The sequence below is a fragment of the Phyllobates terribilis genome, unplaced genomic scaffold (genome assembly GCF_046119375.1).
Source record: "Phyllobates terribilis strain yellow unplaced genomic scaffold, ASM4611937v1 Scaffold_7__3_contigs__length_470593459, whole genome shotgun sequence".
NCBI classification, from domain to species: domain Eukaryota; kingdom Metazoa; phylum Chordata; class Amphibia; order Anura; family Dendrobatidae; genus Phyllobates; species Phyllobates terribilis.
Window position 1 is genome coordinate 392799115 of NW_027362767.1, and position 15538 is coordinate 392814652.

Genomic DNA, 15538 nt, shown 5'->3' on the forward strand with positions numbered 1-15538 from the left:
TATATCTGTTGAAAATAGTCTGGTGTAGGCCCGAGAAATACTAGTGTGGTTTTGCAGTTCCATGGGTCAAATCTCTGTATTATCCTGCTTTTTTGCATTTTTTGCTGTAATGAAAAACAGTAGTGTCTCCTGATTGTTCAGACACAAATATATCTGTTGAAAATAGTCTGGTGTAGGCCCGAGAAATACTAGTGTGGTTTTGCAGTTCCATGGGTAAAATCTCTGTATTATCCTGCTTTTTTGCATTTTTTGCTGGAAAGAAAAACAGTTTGAGTGTGTCGCTCACTGTTCAGCCGCAAATATATCTATTTAAAATTTTCTGGTATACCCCAGTAAACAATAACTGTGGTTTTGCCATTCCATGGTAAAAAATCTCTATTATTCAGCTTTTGGTATTTTTTCCGTAAAGAAAAACAGTAATAGTTTCTCCCTGATTATTCAGATTGTTTAAAAGAGTCGGGAGTAGGCCAGAGAAATAGAACTGTGGTTTTACTCTTCCACGGTTCTAATCTACTTTTTACTACCCTTTTTCCATTGACAGTGCGAGTGTAAGATATTTTACTTCCTTTACAATGGGCAAGGTGCGTGGCTAGGGACGTGGAAGTGGACGTTGTGGTGATGGTGTGTGCAGAGGATGGGGCCGTGGCCAAGGTGAAAATGTGCCACAACCAACAGCCACATCTTCTCGCTCCCACTTCTTGACCGAATTACTAGGGAAGCACAGAACAACACCAGTATTGCGAACTGATCAGTGTGAACAGGTTATTAATTGGATAGCAGATAATACTTCCAGTTACCTGGGCACCACCACCTCCGGTCTGTCTTCCACACGGTCAACTCTTAGTAGCCGAGAGTCTCGACCGCATACTCCTCCTCACCCTGATGCTCCTTCCTCCCACCATGCCGAGTGTCGTCAGACAGCAACTGATCCCACACTTGGACACTCTGAAGAGCTGTTCACTGATTCATTTCCAGATTTGTGCCCCTCGCCTGCTCCGCTTGAACTGGTGGAAGAGGAGATCCCATGTAGCGATGCCCAAATATTTGAACAGCCATGGCCACAGGAAGTCTATGCTGGCAATTTGTCACAAGAGGTGGACGATGAAGAGACAAAATTGCCAGGAAGTGAGCAGGAGGATCGTGGTGCGCAAGTGGAAGAGGAGGAGGTGGTGGATGATGTAGTAACTGATCCAACGTGGCAGGAGGACATGCAGAGTGAGGCCAGCAGCACACAGGGTTAGAGAGGCAGAGTACCCCAACAGGAAGGAAGAAGCAGTGTGGTGGCCGCCCACAGAAGGCGGGCAGCAGTTCCCCGTAACACAAACACGAGTGACGTTGCCAGTACAACCTGTAGGTCTTCCAGAGTCTGGAATTTTTTTAAAGACTCTGCTGACAACCCCAAAAATCCCATTTGTACCACCTGCCATGCCAGCATCAGCAGGGGTGACAAAACTACCAGCCTGACCACCACCAGCATGATCAGGCACATGGCAGCAAAGCATCCGACTTTGTGGGGCGTACCCCAGGGTCCACGACCAGTGTCAGCGGGTGTCACCACTGCTTCTTCCGCTGTTGTGCATGCAATAGAACCCCCTGTTGTGTGTGCAAGGCAATCCCCTGTCCATACTGCATGCAAAGATGCCCCCTCCTCTCAGTCTTCATTTGTTATGGCAGGTTCTCAAGAAACAGCATCAACGTCCACGTCCCACCGCAGCGTTCAATTGTCCATATCCCAGACCTTTGAACGAAAGCGGAAATTTTCAGCTAACGCCCCACAGGCCACAATCCTAAATTCGCACCTTTCACGACTGCTTGCGTGGGAAATGCTGCCTTTTAGGCTGGTGGAGACGGAATCCTTCCACAACCTTATGGCGGTGGTCATCCCTCGGTACTCGGTCCCCAGCCGACACTATTTTGCCCGGTGTGCCATCCCCGCACTACACAAGCACGTGTCCCAAAACATCTGTCGTGCCCTCAACAATGCAGTTACTGGGAGAGTCCACCTGACAACGGACACTTGGACAAGTGCTTGTGGGCAGGGACGGTACATCTCCCTGACGGCACACTGGGTAAACATAGTGGAAGCCGGAACCCAGTCGGACCTTGGGACGGAACACATCCTCCCCACACCGAGGATTGCGGGCCCTATGTCATTCAGAGTTGCCCCCGCAGTGTACAGCTCCTGCGCATCATCCTCCTCCTCCTCCTCATATTCAGCCTCCATCTCAGATATCAACACATCAGTTACAAGCTGGAAGAACTGCAGTACTGCCTCAGCCAAGCGGCAACAGGCTGTGCTGAAACTCATAAGCTTAGGTGAGAAACCTCACACTGCTTGTAAGTTGTGGACAGCTGTGAAAGAGCAGGCAGATCTGTGGCTGAGACTGCTGAACCTACATCCAGGCATGGTCGTGTGTGACAATGGCCATAACCTGGTGGCGGCTCAGAGGCGAGGCGAGATCACACACGTACCATGCCTGGCTCATGTGCTTAACCTCGTGGTTCAGCGGTTTCTTAAATCGTACCCCGAGTTGCCAGATCTGCTCGTCAAGGTACGCCACCTGTCAGCTCATTTTCGCATGTTGGCTACAGATTCCGCCGCCCATGCTGTGTTGCAGCAACGTTTACAGCTTCCGTCACACCGACTGGTATGTGATGTCCCCACACATTGGAACTCTACCCTCCACATGTAGCAAAGGATTTGTGAGCAGAAGAGAGCAGTTGTGGAGTACTAGCTGCCAAAAGGCCGTCGATATTCAGGTCAGGCTCCACACATAAGACCTCAGGAGTGGACCTGGATGTCTGACATATGTACCATGTTGACAATCTTTGAGGAGTCCACCAAGATGGTGAGTGGCGATGACGCCATCATTAGCGTCAGAATTCCACTTCTCTGTCTTCTGCAATGCTTTCTGCAGAGAATTAAAGAGGAGGCATTGCAGCCAGAGTATGATGAGATGGATCAAGAAGCCGTAGCGGTCGAATACACACAGCCCAGCCTCATCTCATCCCAACGTGCATTGGGGGACAATGAGGGAGAGGAGGAGGAGGAGGAGGAGGAGGAAGAACAGGAGCTGCTATCATGCGCTGTAGACGGTAGTACCTGTACAACTGTCATACCGTCGTTTCAGCATGGGTGGCCTGAGGACAGGGGGGAGGAGGAGGAGGAGGAGGAGAGCATGGTCAGTCATCATCTTGGTGAGGACACAGAAGTCTTGCCCGTTACCAGTCTGGCACGCATGGCTGACTTTATGTTACGCTGCCTTAACCGTGACCCTCGCATTGTCAAAATGTTGGGTGACAGTCATTACTGGTTGGTGACACTTTTAAACCCCCGCTACAAGGAGAACTTTCACTCTGTTATTCCTGAGGTGGAGAGGTCTACAAAAATGGGGCAGTACCAGAAGGCCCTTGCTGTAGAACTGTTAAAAAAATTCACATCTGAACACGCTAGCGGCAGAGGTCACAGTTCGTTGACCAACCAAGGCGTACAAGTGAGAGAGGCAACTCCATTCCAGCAGAGGCAGGGGAACACTGTCAACGTTCTGGGACAGTTTTCTCAGACCCTCCCTTCGGACAGACCCTGAGGCGCGGGGTACTCTCACAAGGAGTGGAAAGTTTCAAAAGATGGTGAGGGAGTACCTTGCCGACCGTACCAGCGTCCTCCTTGATTCCTCTGTGCCTTTTAATTATTGGGTATCCAAGCTGGACACTGGGAATGAACTCGCTCTGTACGCCTTGGAGGTCCAGGCCTGCCCTGCCGCTAGCGTGTTATCGGAGCGTGTTTTTAGTGCCACTGGGGGAATTATAACTGATAAGCACACTCGCCTGTCAACTGACAATGCTGACAAGTTGACCCTTATCAAAATGAACAAGGGCTGGATTGGGCCAGACTTCTCATCACCACCAAATGACAGCAGAGTAACATAAAGTCAAATCCACTGTGTTATTTCGGGAGGTGTATTCACATGCACCGCTTCACACCCACACATGGGTATACGCTTCCTCATTTCAGCTGTTTTATGTTCTTCACTTTATCCTCAGCCTCCACCACCACTATACCACCAGGGTGACCGTGGTCCGTGTTGCCATTATTGAAAGTTCCTCCGTCCTTATTTTTGTCAGCTTTTGCTTGGAAGGCATAAGCAAAGACTGTGAAAGACCCCCTCCACAATAAAGGGAACAATATTTTTAAGATGCTGTACTGTATGGCTCTTGGAAGGGGCATTAAAAGCGTCTTGTTAAGCTACTGCGACCTCCACCACCTGTCCGAGGGGCATTAAAAGCATCTTGTTAAGCTACTGTGACCTCCACCACTTTTCCGAGGGGCATTAAAATCGTCTTGTTAAGCTACTGGGACCTCCACGTCTCTTCCAAGGGGAATTCAAAAGGTATTGTTAAGCTACTGCGACCTCCACCACTTTTCCAAGGGGCATTAAATGCGTCTTGTTAAACCACTCTGAACTCCACAGCTCTTCCAAGGGGCATTGCAATGTTGTTTTTAATTAACTCTAACCTGCATGACTCTTCGAACGGGCATTGCATTTCCTCCTATTTTTTGGCAGCTTTTGCTTGGAAGGCATAAGCAAATTCTATGGAAAACACACTCCCCAATAATGGGAATAATGTTTGTAATATTGTAATGCACACGCCCGGGCTGAGTGGCGTGTGCGTGTGTATGCAGTGATTCCACTGTGCCATGAACCGGAGACTGCCTGGAGGGGCGTAACTAAGTATCTGCCCGATCCGACCAAGGTCGCACGACGGCATACGACGCCAGTGCACCAGGGAGGAACCGGGCAGAGGGACCAGGTACTACTCCAGGTCAGACCCCGGACACGGCTGTTGACCCAAACAGGGGAATACAGGAACAGGCAGGTTAGGCTGGCACACCAACTGGTGAGTATAGGCAGACACGGCTGGAATACAGACAGGTGGATGCTGGTAAGCACGACTGGTATGCAGGCAGGGAGGTACTGGCAGGTACGACAGGTTGGAGCACCGAGTGGATAGGACCCAGTACAGACTGGGACTCAGGAACAGAACAGCAGAAGCGGTGGACAAACAGCAGAGTGAGGCCGCTCAGAGGGGTGAGCAAGAGCTGAACAAGACGAGACCGCCTGGAGCGGTGAGCGAGAGAAGAGCAGGACAAGGCCACTTGGAGCGGTGAGCGAGAGAGGAGCAGGACGAGACTGCCGAAGCAGCGAGCAAAGGGTCGGAGCAGAGCGAGACTGCCGGAGCAGCGAGCAAAGGGTCGGAGCAGAGCGAGACTGCCGGAGCAGCGAGCAAAGGGTCGGAGCAGAGCGAGACTGCCGGAGCAGCGAGCAAAGGGTCGGAGCAGAGCGAGACTGCCGGAGCAGCGAGCAAAGGGTCAGAGCAGAGCGAGACTGCTGGAGCAGCGAGCAAAGGGTCAGAGCAGAGCGAGACTGCTGGAGCAGCGAGCAAAGGGTCAGAGCAGAACGAGACTGTCGGAGCAGCGAGCAAAGGGTCAGAGTAGAGCGAGACTGCCGGAGGAGCGAGCAAAGGGTCAGAGCAGAGCTAGACTGCCGGAGCAGCGAGCAAAGGGTCAGAGCAGAGCGAGACTGCCGGAGCAGCGAGCAAAGGGTCAGAGCAAAGCGAGACTGCCGGAGCAGTGAGCAAAGGGTCAGAGCAGAGCGAGACTGCCGGAGCAGCGAGCAAAGGGTCAGAGCAGAGCGAGACTGCCGGAGCAGCGAGCAAAGGGTCAGAGCAGAGCGAGACTGCAGGAGCAGTGAGCAAAGGGTCAGAGCAGAGTGAGACTGCTGGAGCAGCAAGCAAAGGGTCAGAGCGGAGCGAGACTGCCGAAGCAGCGAGCAAAGGGACAGAGCGGAGCGAGACTGCCGGAGCAGCGAGCAAAGGGACAGAGCGGAGCGAGACTGCCAGAGCAGTGAGCAAAGGGTAAAGCAGGGGGGACAGGGCTTTGTTCACACGGAACAGACTGGAAGGGAAAGGCAGAACCAGATACCCACAGGGTACTTGCAGTGAAGTAGCGAGTGGACCACAAACTCACAAACGGAAGTACAGTGACAACGAGCAGGAGTTAGGTACGAGTTCAGACTCTGCAGAAAAAGTGAAGGTACGGACATAGAGAAAAACAGGAAACAGGCTAGGAGAGTATTCAGACAAGAACAGACACAGCAGCAAGATACAGGAGCGGGTCTAGGTATGCGGCCCCTAGAAGGCGGAACGAACAGGCTAGGAGCGTGTTCAGACAGGAACAGGAAGATACAGGAACGGGTCTAGGTATGCGGCCCCTAGAAGGCGGAAAGAACAGGCTAAGAGCGTGTTCACACAGGCCTGGAAATACAGCCTCCAGGATAGGCAGAAGACAACAGGCTAGAAGATAATACAGACAGGACACAGTTCAGACACGGGAACTGATACTGAAGACAGGAAACATAAATGGGACCTGGCATATCAGTGACCAGAAGCCAACTGACAGAACCCAATGCTAAGGCAGGGTTTCCTGGGAGGAGCTGGGTAAAATACCAGGTGACAGACAGCAATAGGCTGAGGATGCACAAGGGGTGTTCCCGCAGCAGGTACAAGAAACAGGAAGTGATCGGGCGCCGCCCTTAAGCAGCAGAAACAGAGGCAAGTTAACAGCATGGAGGGAAGCCAGGCTAGCAGACTGGACTGGAGATCAAGTGCGCGCTCTTGCACAGTGGGAGATGGACCACTATGCAAGGACGCCACCAGGTATGTTACAAATATGCTGTACTGCATGGCTCTTGTAAGGGGCATTGCAAGTTCCTCCGTCCTAATTTTGGGCAGCTTTTGCTTGGAAGGCATAAGCAAAGACTATGGGAGACACACTCCCCAATAAAAGGAATAATGTTTGTAATATGCTGTACTGTATGGCTCTTGTAAGGGGCATTGCAAGTTCCTCCGTCCTAATTTTTGACAGCTTTTGCTTGGAAGGCATAAGCAAATACTATGGGAGAACCACTCCCCAATAATGGGAATAATGTTTGTAATATGCTGTACTGCATGGCTCTTGTAAGGGGCATTGCAAGTTTCTCCATCCTAATTTTTGGCAGCTTTTGCTTGGAAGGCATAAGCAAATACTATGGGAGACACACTCCCCAATAATGGGAATAATGTTTGTAATCTGCTGTACTGCATGGCTGTTGTAAGGGGCATTGCAAGTTCCTCTGTCCTAATTTTTGGCAGCTTTTGCTTGGAAGGCATAAGCAAAGTCTATGGGAGACACACTCCCCAATAATGGGAATAATGTTTGTAATATGCTGTACTGTATGGCTCTTGTAAGGGGCATTGCAAGTTCCTCTGTCCTAATTCTTGGCAGCTTTTGCTTGGAAGGCATCAGCAAAGACTATGGGAGACACACTCCCCAATAATGGGAATAATGTTTTTTAAGATGCTGTACTGTATGGCTCTCGTAAGGGGCATTAAAACCGTCTTGTTAAGCTACTGCGACCTCCAACACTTTTCCGAGGGGCATTAAAACCGTCTTGTTAAGCTACTGGGACCTCCACGTCTCTTCCAAGGGGCATTCAAACCATCTTGTTAAGCTACTGCGACCTCCACCACTTTTCCAAAGGGCATTAAAAGCATCTTGTTAAGCTACTGGGACCTCCACGACTCTTCTGAGGGGCATTAAAAGCGTCTTGTTAAGCTACTGGAAACTCCACGTCTCTTCAAAGGGGCATTTAAAAGTGTCTTCTTAAGCCACTCTGAACTCCACAGCTCTTCCAAGGGGCATTGAAATGTTGTTTTTTATTACCTCTAACCTCCACGACTCTTCCAACGGTCATTGCATTTCCTCCTAATTTTAGTCAGCATTTGCTTTTCAATGCAAAGGCGAAAACTAAGGGAGACCCACTCCCCAATAATGGGTAGAAGGATTTTAGTATGCTGTAATCCACATCTGTTTCAAGGGGTTATTACAGTTCCTCATAATTTTTGGAAAGCCTTCCATTCACTGCTTAGGCTAACAGTGTACAGGAGACCCAGTTGCTATAAATGTAAAAAACGGTTAAGTTAAAGCCCTCTGACCTCCATGTCATTTCCATGGGGCATTGGAGTGCCTCAAAATTTTTGGTAGGCATTGCACTCACTGTATGCCCTATAACTGTGTAGCCAAACCGCTCCTTTTGGTACAGAAACATATCCTACAAGACATATGTGGTTGACTGGCCTGATATTGATGTGAATGGTCCCTGTTCCTCCTGCTCTTTCTCCTTTGCCACTACCTCATCCATCATTTATCACCTGAAGCTTTGTTTTAACGGGAGTCATAGAACTGGGATAGTAGCAGGAAAACATCCAGCAATCCTTGGAGGAGGTAGGATATGCGCCAAAACGCTGACCACCTCAGGCCTAGCCACTACCACATACATGCGCTTGCATTCCAAGAAAACAAAGTAGATGCTAACTTCTATCATCATCATCATGCTCCTCACCTTGTCACTCTCAACTCCCCTGATGCAGAAGCCAGGGCACACCGGAGGAGTCTGGTTCTCTGGTGGGCTCGTCCAATGCTGCCCTAAAGCAGGCCGGGCTAATAAAAGTGTGGGGGGGGGTGTTGACAGGAGAAATAGGGGTGGCTGGGGACCGTTTATGGACACCCGGCCGCCCCCAGGCGGCTGGGGACCGAGTATGAACACCCGGCCACCCCCTGGTGGCTGGGGACCGAGTGTGGATACCCGTCCGCCGGGCGGCTGGGGACTGAGTATGGATACCAGGCAGCCAACGCAGCCATGACATGGTGGCCAGATTTCGCCTCCACATGCCTAAAAGGCCCAATTTCAAGTGCTGGCAAGCAGTATGGTATTGCAGCCTGAAGGTGAGTGGGTGGCAGGCTGCATACTTGTGCTTGCATTGCCTGGAGGTACAAATGAACAATGCCCTGGGACAAGGACTTGAACGGGGATAGTTGCAAGTCTGCAACGACAGGTGCAGGGTGGGAGGCATCTTCGCATGTACCATGAACAGGGGTTTGGCATGCACACACTACAGAGGAATAGGCTATCCTTCCCACTAAATGCACTGGTGAGGGTTCAGGTAATGTTTTGGTATGCACGCTTAATCTTATGTATAAGGCACACCAGGACAAATAGGGGCAGCTGGGGACTGAGTATGGATACCTCGCTGCCGAAGCAGCCATGAGATAGTGGCCAGCTTCGGCCTCCTCCAAACTAAAAGGCCCCATTTCAAGTGCAAGCTAGCAGTATGGCATTGCAGCCTGGGGGTGGGTGGGTGGCAGGCTGCACACTTACGCTTGCATTAAAAGAAAACCAAGCAGATGCTAACTTCTATCATCATCATCATGCTCCCCACCTTGGCACTCTCAACTCCCCTGATGGAGAAGCCATGGCCCACCGGAGGAGTCTGGTTCTCTGGTGGGCTCGTCCAATACTGCCCTAAATCAGGCCGGGCTAATAAAAGTGTGTGGGGGGAAGTTGACAGGAGAAATAGGGGTGGCTGGGGACCTTTTATGGACAACCGGCCGCCCCCAGGCAGCTGGAGACCGTGTGTGGACACCCGGCCGCGGGGTGGCTGGGGACCGAGTATGGACACCCGGCCACCGGGCTGCTGGGGACTGAGTATGGGTTCCAGGAAGCCAAAGCAGCCATGACGTAGTGGCCAGATTCCGCCTCCACATGCCTAAAAGGCCCAATTTCACGTGCAAGCAGTATGGTATTGCAGCCTGGGGGTGGGTGGGTGGCAGGCTGCACACTTACGCTTGCATTCCAAGAAAACAAAGCCGATGCTAACTTCTATCATCATCATCCTGGTCCTCACCTTGGCACTCTCAACTCCCTTGATGGAGAAGCCAGGTCCCACCGGAGGAGTCTGGTTCTCTGGTGGGCTCGTCCAATGCTGCCCTAAAGCAGGCCGGGCTAAGAAAGGTGTGTGGGGGGAAGTTGACAGGAGAAATAGGGGCGGCTGGGGACCGAGTATGGACACCCGGCTGCCCCCAGGCGGCTGGGGACCGAGTGTGGACACCCGGCCGCCGGGCGGCTGGGGACTGATTATGGGTACCAGGCCGCCAACGCAGCCATGACGTGGTGGCCAGATTCCGCCTCCACATGCCTAAAAGGCCCAATTTCAAGTGCAAGCAAACAGTATGGTATTGCAGCCTGGGGGTGGGTGGGTGGTTGGCTGCATATTTGCGCTTGCATTGCAAGGAATGGGGGAGGTACAATTGAACACTGCCCTGGGACAAGAACTAGCACGGGGATAGTTGCAAGTCTGTATCTTCTGATGCGGCAAGGTTGACTTCTGATGGGCACACTTTTAGGCAGTGACCTCGGTGTCAGAGATGCTTCCAGTGGTCTTCCCCATGCTGTTCCCATGTCTTTTCAGCACTGTATGCATGTGTCACACAGCACATGGCCAGATAAGATTGTAAAATGTTAAAATGACATTTCCCGGTGAATGCATTTGTCACGGTTGAAAGCAATACAAAAGTGCAAAAACGCATAAAAAATGCTACTTGTGAACATAGCCCAAGGTGTGGAGGAGTATTTTTTTGGGGGGTTATTTATTTTACCTTATACACAAGTCTTTACCCTGGAAAGGAACTTCCTTAACATATTTCACAGGAAAGCAGTTTCAGTTTAGTTTTTGAATGTTTTATTGTGAGCCCGTAAAAGTGGCTTAATACCTCTGACCACGTTTTTTGACAGCAGTGACCTGGGGGTCAGAACTGCTTCCTGGGGCGATCCCCATGCTGTCCCCATGTCTTTTGAGCACTGTCACTATCGTTTTGGGCACTTGTTAGGCTATTAAAAGACTGCCGGGGGTGCCTCCGCAAAAATGCTCGGGTCTCCCATAGACTAACATTGGGCTCGTTGCTCGGGTCGGGTCTCCCATAGACTAACATTGGGCTCGTTGCTCGGGTCGAGCACCCGAGTATCACGGCGAGCTAGGCCCGAGCTTCGAGCACCCGAGCATTTTAGTGCTCGCTCAACACTATTAGAGAGCCATCAGCCAGCTATGCTTTGTTGTTCCCATTATTAACAAGTGGGTCTCCTGTACTGTTATTGCATATGCAGTGACTGCAAGGGCTGCCAAAAATTTGGAGGCACTTCAATGCCCCTTGCAAGAGACGTAGAGGTCTGAGAGCCTCCTGAAACAATGTTCCAATTTTTAGGAAGTGGTTCTCCCATTGTGTTTGCCTGTGCAGTGAAGCAATGGCTGCCAAAAATTTGGAGGAAATCCAAAACCCCTTGCAAGAGACGTAGATATGGTACATATGGTGGTGATATGGTGGTGGAGGATGAGAATGCGGAGAAGGAGGAGGCCAAGAGCAAATGGACAAAATCAGGAACTTATATGTCATACATGTGACGGAAAACCACAGTTTTAAATAGCTGGCGTGTAGGTTACTATTTTTCACAGCGACCTGGTGTCAATAACTTCAATGACACACTGCAACAAAATTTAAATGGAGGCCAATATTTTTCACGTGCACTACAACTTTCTGGATTTTTATCGCTATAATTTGGAAAGAATCTGGCTGTATTCTGCTGTGGCAACAAGTAAATGGAGCAGAAAAACGGTGTTCTCTACTCCAACAGAGCAACATGGACCAGAGAACGGAAAGGAAAGAGTTGTCTCAGGAGATTAGAAAGAAAATTATAGACAAGCATGTTAAAGGTAAAGGTTATAAGACAATCTCCAAGCAGCTTGATGTTCCTGTGACTACTGTTGCACATATTATTCAGAAATTTAAGATCCATGGGACTGTAGCCAACCTACCTGGACGTGGCCGCAGGAGGAAAATTGATTACAAATCAAAGAGCGTATAATACAAATGGTAACAAAAGAGCCCAGGAAAACTTCTAAAGAGATTAAAGGTGAACTTCAAGCTCAAGGAACATCAGTGTCAGATCGCACCATCCGTCATGTTTGATCCAAAGTGGACTTCATGGGAGACAACCATTGAGAACACCATTGTTGAAAAAAATCATAAAAAAGCCAGACTGGAATTTGCCAAACTACATGTTGACAAACCACAAAGCTTCTGGGAAAATCTCCTATGGACAGATGAGACAAAAATGGAAGTTTTTGGCAAGGCACATCAGCTCTATGTTCACAGACGGAAAAATAAAGCATATCATGAAAAGAACACTGTCCCTACTGTGAAACATGGAGGAGTTTCTGTTATGTTTTGGGGCTGCTTTGCTGCATCTGGCACAGGGTGTCTTGAATCTGTGTAGGGATTCTAGAGAGAAATGTGCTGCCCAGTGTCAGAAAGCTTTATCTCAGTCGTAGGTCATGGGTCTTGCAACAGGATAATGACCCAAAACACACAGCTAAAAACACCCAAGAATGGCTAAGAGGAAAACATTGGACTATTCTGAAGTGGCCTTCGATGAGCCCTGACCTAAATCCTATTGTGCATCTTTGGAAAAAGCTAAAACATGCTGTCTGGAAAAGGCAACCTTCAAACACGAGACAACTGTTTGCTCATGAGGAGTGGGTCAAAATACCTGTCGAGAGGTGCACAAGTCTCATTGACAGTTACAGGAATTGTTTGATTGCAGTGATTGCCTCAAAAGGCTGTTCAACAGAATATTAACTTTGTAAATGTTTTTTCCCAGCGATATGCGCTCCTGAAGGATGATGATGGAACTTGATATTCGGATTCAAAGAATTTTTATTTCAAACTAAAATACAACCGAAACCGGTTGTATTTTAGTTTGAAATAAAAATTCTTTGAATCCGAATATCAAGTTCCATCATCATCCTTCAGGAGCGCATATCGCTGGGAAAAAACATTTACAAAGTGGTATTGCCTATGAAAGCTCTGTCCAGTGCTCTCATCAGCTCCCAGATTTCTGCAGCAAACAGAATGGAAAGAGGAATGGAGTGATCCACTGATTGGATTTACATGCTTTACCTCAAGATACCAAATAGGTGAGTGGATTTATACTGAGTATATACCCTTGGAATCTAACTACTACACTTAGAAGCCTGCGCTTCCTATTTTCTCTCCCTACAATCCCCTCTTGTTTCAACAAAATATTAAGTTAAGGGTACCATCATTTCTGTCCAGGCATATTTCATGAGTTTAATTTTTTTTAAGATACTATGGAAACTGGGTTGAAAAGCAATGTCTGACTTTCATTTGTTCATTTTCATAGATTATTAATTTATTATTACTTTTGTCAGTTTCAAGTTATTTCTGTGACCATTGTGGGTTTTTCTTTCATTAAGCGAGGGGTACCAACAATTTTGACCACGTGTGTATATAAATGTTGTGGAATGCCTAGACTAAGGACATTCAATGGACCCTCTTGCTATGTGCACTGCAGTCTGCCACATACACTGCCTGCATAACTACTGCTGTCACCTTCACCACTGAAAATATGCAGCTGGATTAGTCCTCAGAAGGACTGTTAGTTCAAATGGATATATATAGATGTTGTGGTATACCTACACTAACTAATAAACAAGCAAATCTCTCCCTAGCTCAGTAGCACCTCTCCCTACACTGTCTGATTCCAGAGTGACTGTGATGAGCACGGCGGCGCCAGGTCTTATATAGACCTGATGACGCTGTGGGGCAAGCCAATCACTGTAATGCCACAACCAACATGGCTTCGGCATTACAGTGTGTGGCAGGCAATCTGTGCATGTTCTTTGGCTCTCTAAAGAGCGCCAAACATGCAGGAAGGGGACCCGAGCTCCTGCCCGAGCAACCAGGAAATGGTCGCAGAGCGCCTAGCATCTCGAGCAATGAGATGCTCGAGCGAGTACCTAGCAGTGGCGAGCATGTTCGCTCATCACTACTCATGATCACTGCTTGCAGTCAATAATTATTAACATTTGTTTCCATTTAGAAAATGTAACTTAATTCTTGACTCCATGACAGTCTAGTTCTCCACCTCTATGATTGCTGTATCGATGCATGACTTTCAGGTTCCTACCTACTGAAAAAGGCATCACTGCTTCATTCTTCTTGAACTTGCCACTCTCATCTAAGAAGTGGTTCGGATCAAACTTCCATGGAGAAGAAAACTTTTTGGGGTCACGATGAACAGTGCAGAGTAAAGGGTAAATTTCTGTGCCCTTAAAAATAATGCAAAAAGTGTCAATTCAGCTCACTACCCCTGTGTTATTTATTAATTTATTTTACTCACTTATATAGCGCAATTAATTCCACAGCACTTTACATTATGGGCACTGTCCCCATTGGGGCTCACAATCTAAATCCCTATCAGTATGTCTTTGGAGTGTGGGAGGAAACCGGAGTAAACGGAGGAAACCCACGCAAATACGGGGAGAACATACAAACTCCTTGCTAATGTTGTCCTTGGTGGAATCAGAACCCAGGACTCCAGCGCTGCAAGGCAACAGTGCTAACCACTGAGCCACCGTGCTGCCCTGTTAGAGATAAACATCCCAGGAACTTCCAGATAGACAATCTGTGGTCTGGGTGTGGTGCACGGAGTATGCACTGGTCTGGCTTCCAAGTCAAATAGCTCTCAAAATTCCAAAAGGGAATATTCTCCAGGGCCAAAGGAAAGTAATTAAAATTTAGCCTTTAATCATATAAATTTATACATCTACGCATTTCGGGTCAAAAAACCTTAAAGGGGATCTGTCACTCCCTGGGCAAAATCAGACCGCTACTATGGGCATACAGGTTATAGAAAAGTAAATCTATACATACCTGTATGGCCCATAGCAGAGGTCTGATTGCAGAGAAAAGTAGTTTTATCTTTTTGGTTCTCAACAGGCTTGGCGTCCGGGGGACAAAAAAATCATAACATTTTTGTCTATACCGTGTCTACAATATATGTACTTTGTACTTTATTATTCCTTTGGTACTCTTAGTCCCCATGGCGGTTCGCCTGGTTTGACCAATATAACAGATAATGTATAAATAAATGATTGATATATAAGTCCATACCTTGGGGATCTGATATCCTTGAATAAGGACATCTCTGGTTACCAAATGGGGTAGATTCAGAGGGATAACATCACTGGACCGATGGATCTCCTGCATAACAGCCTGAATATAATGCATCTCAAGTCTATCTTCGTAATTTGGAGGCCGGTCTTGTCCAATCACTTGATCAATCTCCTTGTGGATTTTAGCTGAAATTAGAGATTTATTTTGAGGTATTCAGTTACAGATGTTGCAAGTGCCAAAATAACTACACAGTTACTCTACTGAATGTATGATTTTATATAATGAGTAGGAATGAGCGAACCTGAAAGTTCAGGATTCGTACCAAACACCTAGTGTCCAGTAACGAGCCCCAAACACAGATGACGCGCCCCTGGGCCTGCTGTGTCGCGCAGCGTCTCGCGCACGGGGGCTTACCCGGAACCGGATCAGATGAGGGTTGTAGTCTCCGAGTGGCGGGGACCCGGTCCGTGCCCAGGGAGTCAACTCAGTGTGTGGCAGTCTTGATAGATGTTATTTGAGTGTCGACTACACCACCCGTTGATTTGCAGCTATGGAGCTGCCGCTGCAGGGCAGACCGCTGAGGCCGGTGTAGAATTGTGCAGCGTGATAGTATAACCCCCAACGGGAGGG

At 48.6% G+C, this 15538-nt stretch overlaps 1 pseudogene; it reads right to left on the reverse strand.

Annotated features, from left to right (window-relative positions):
• LOC141154966 (cytochrome P450 2G1-like) overlaps nucleotides 1-15538 on the reverse strand; it is a 311891-nt pseudogene that overhangs the window by 22888 nt on the left and 273465 nt on the right.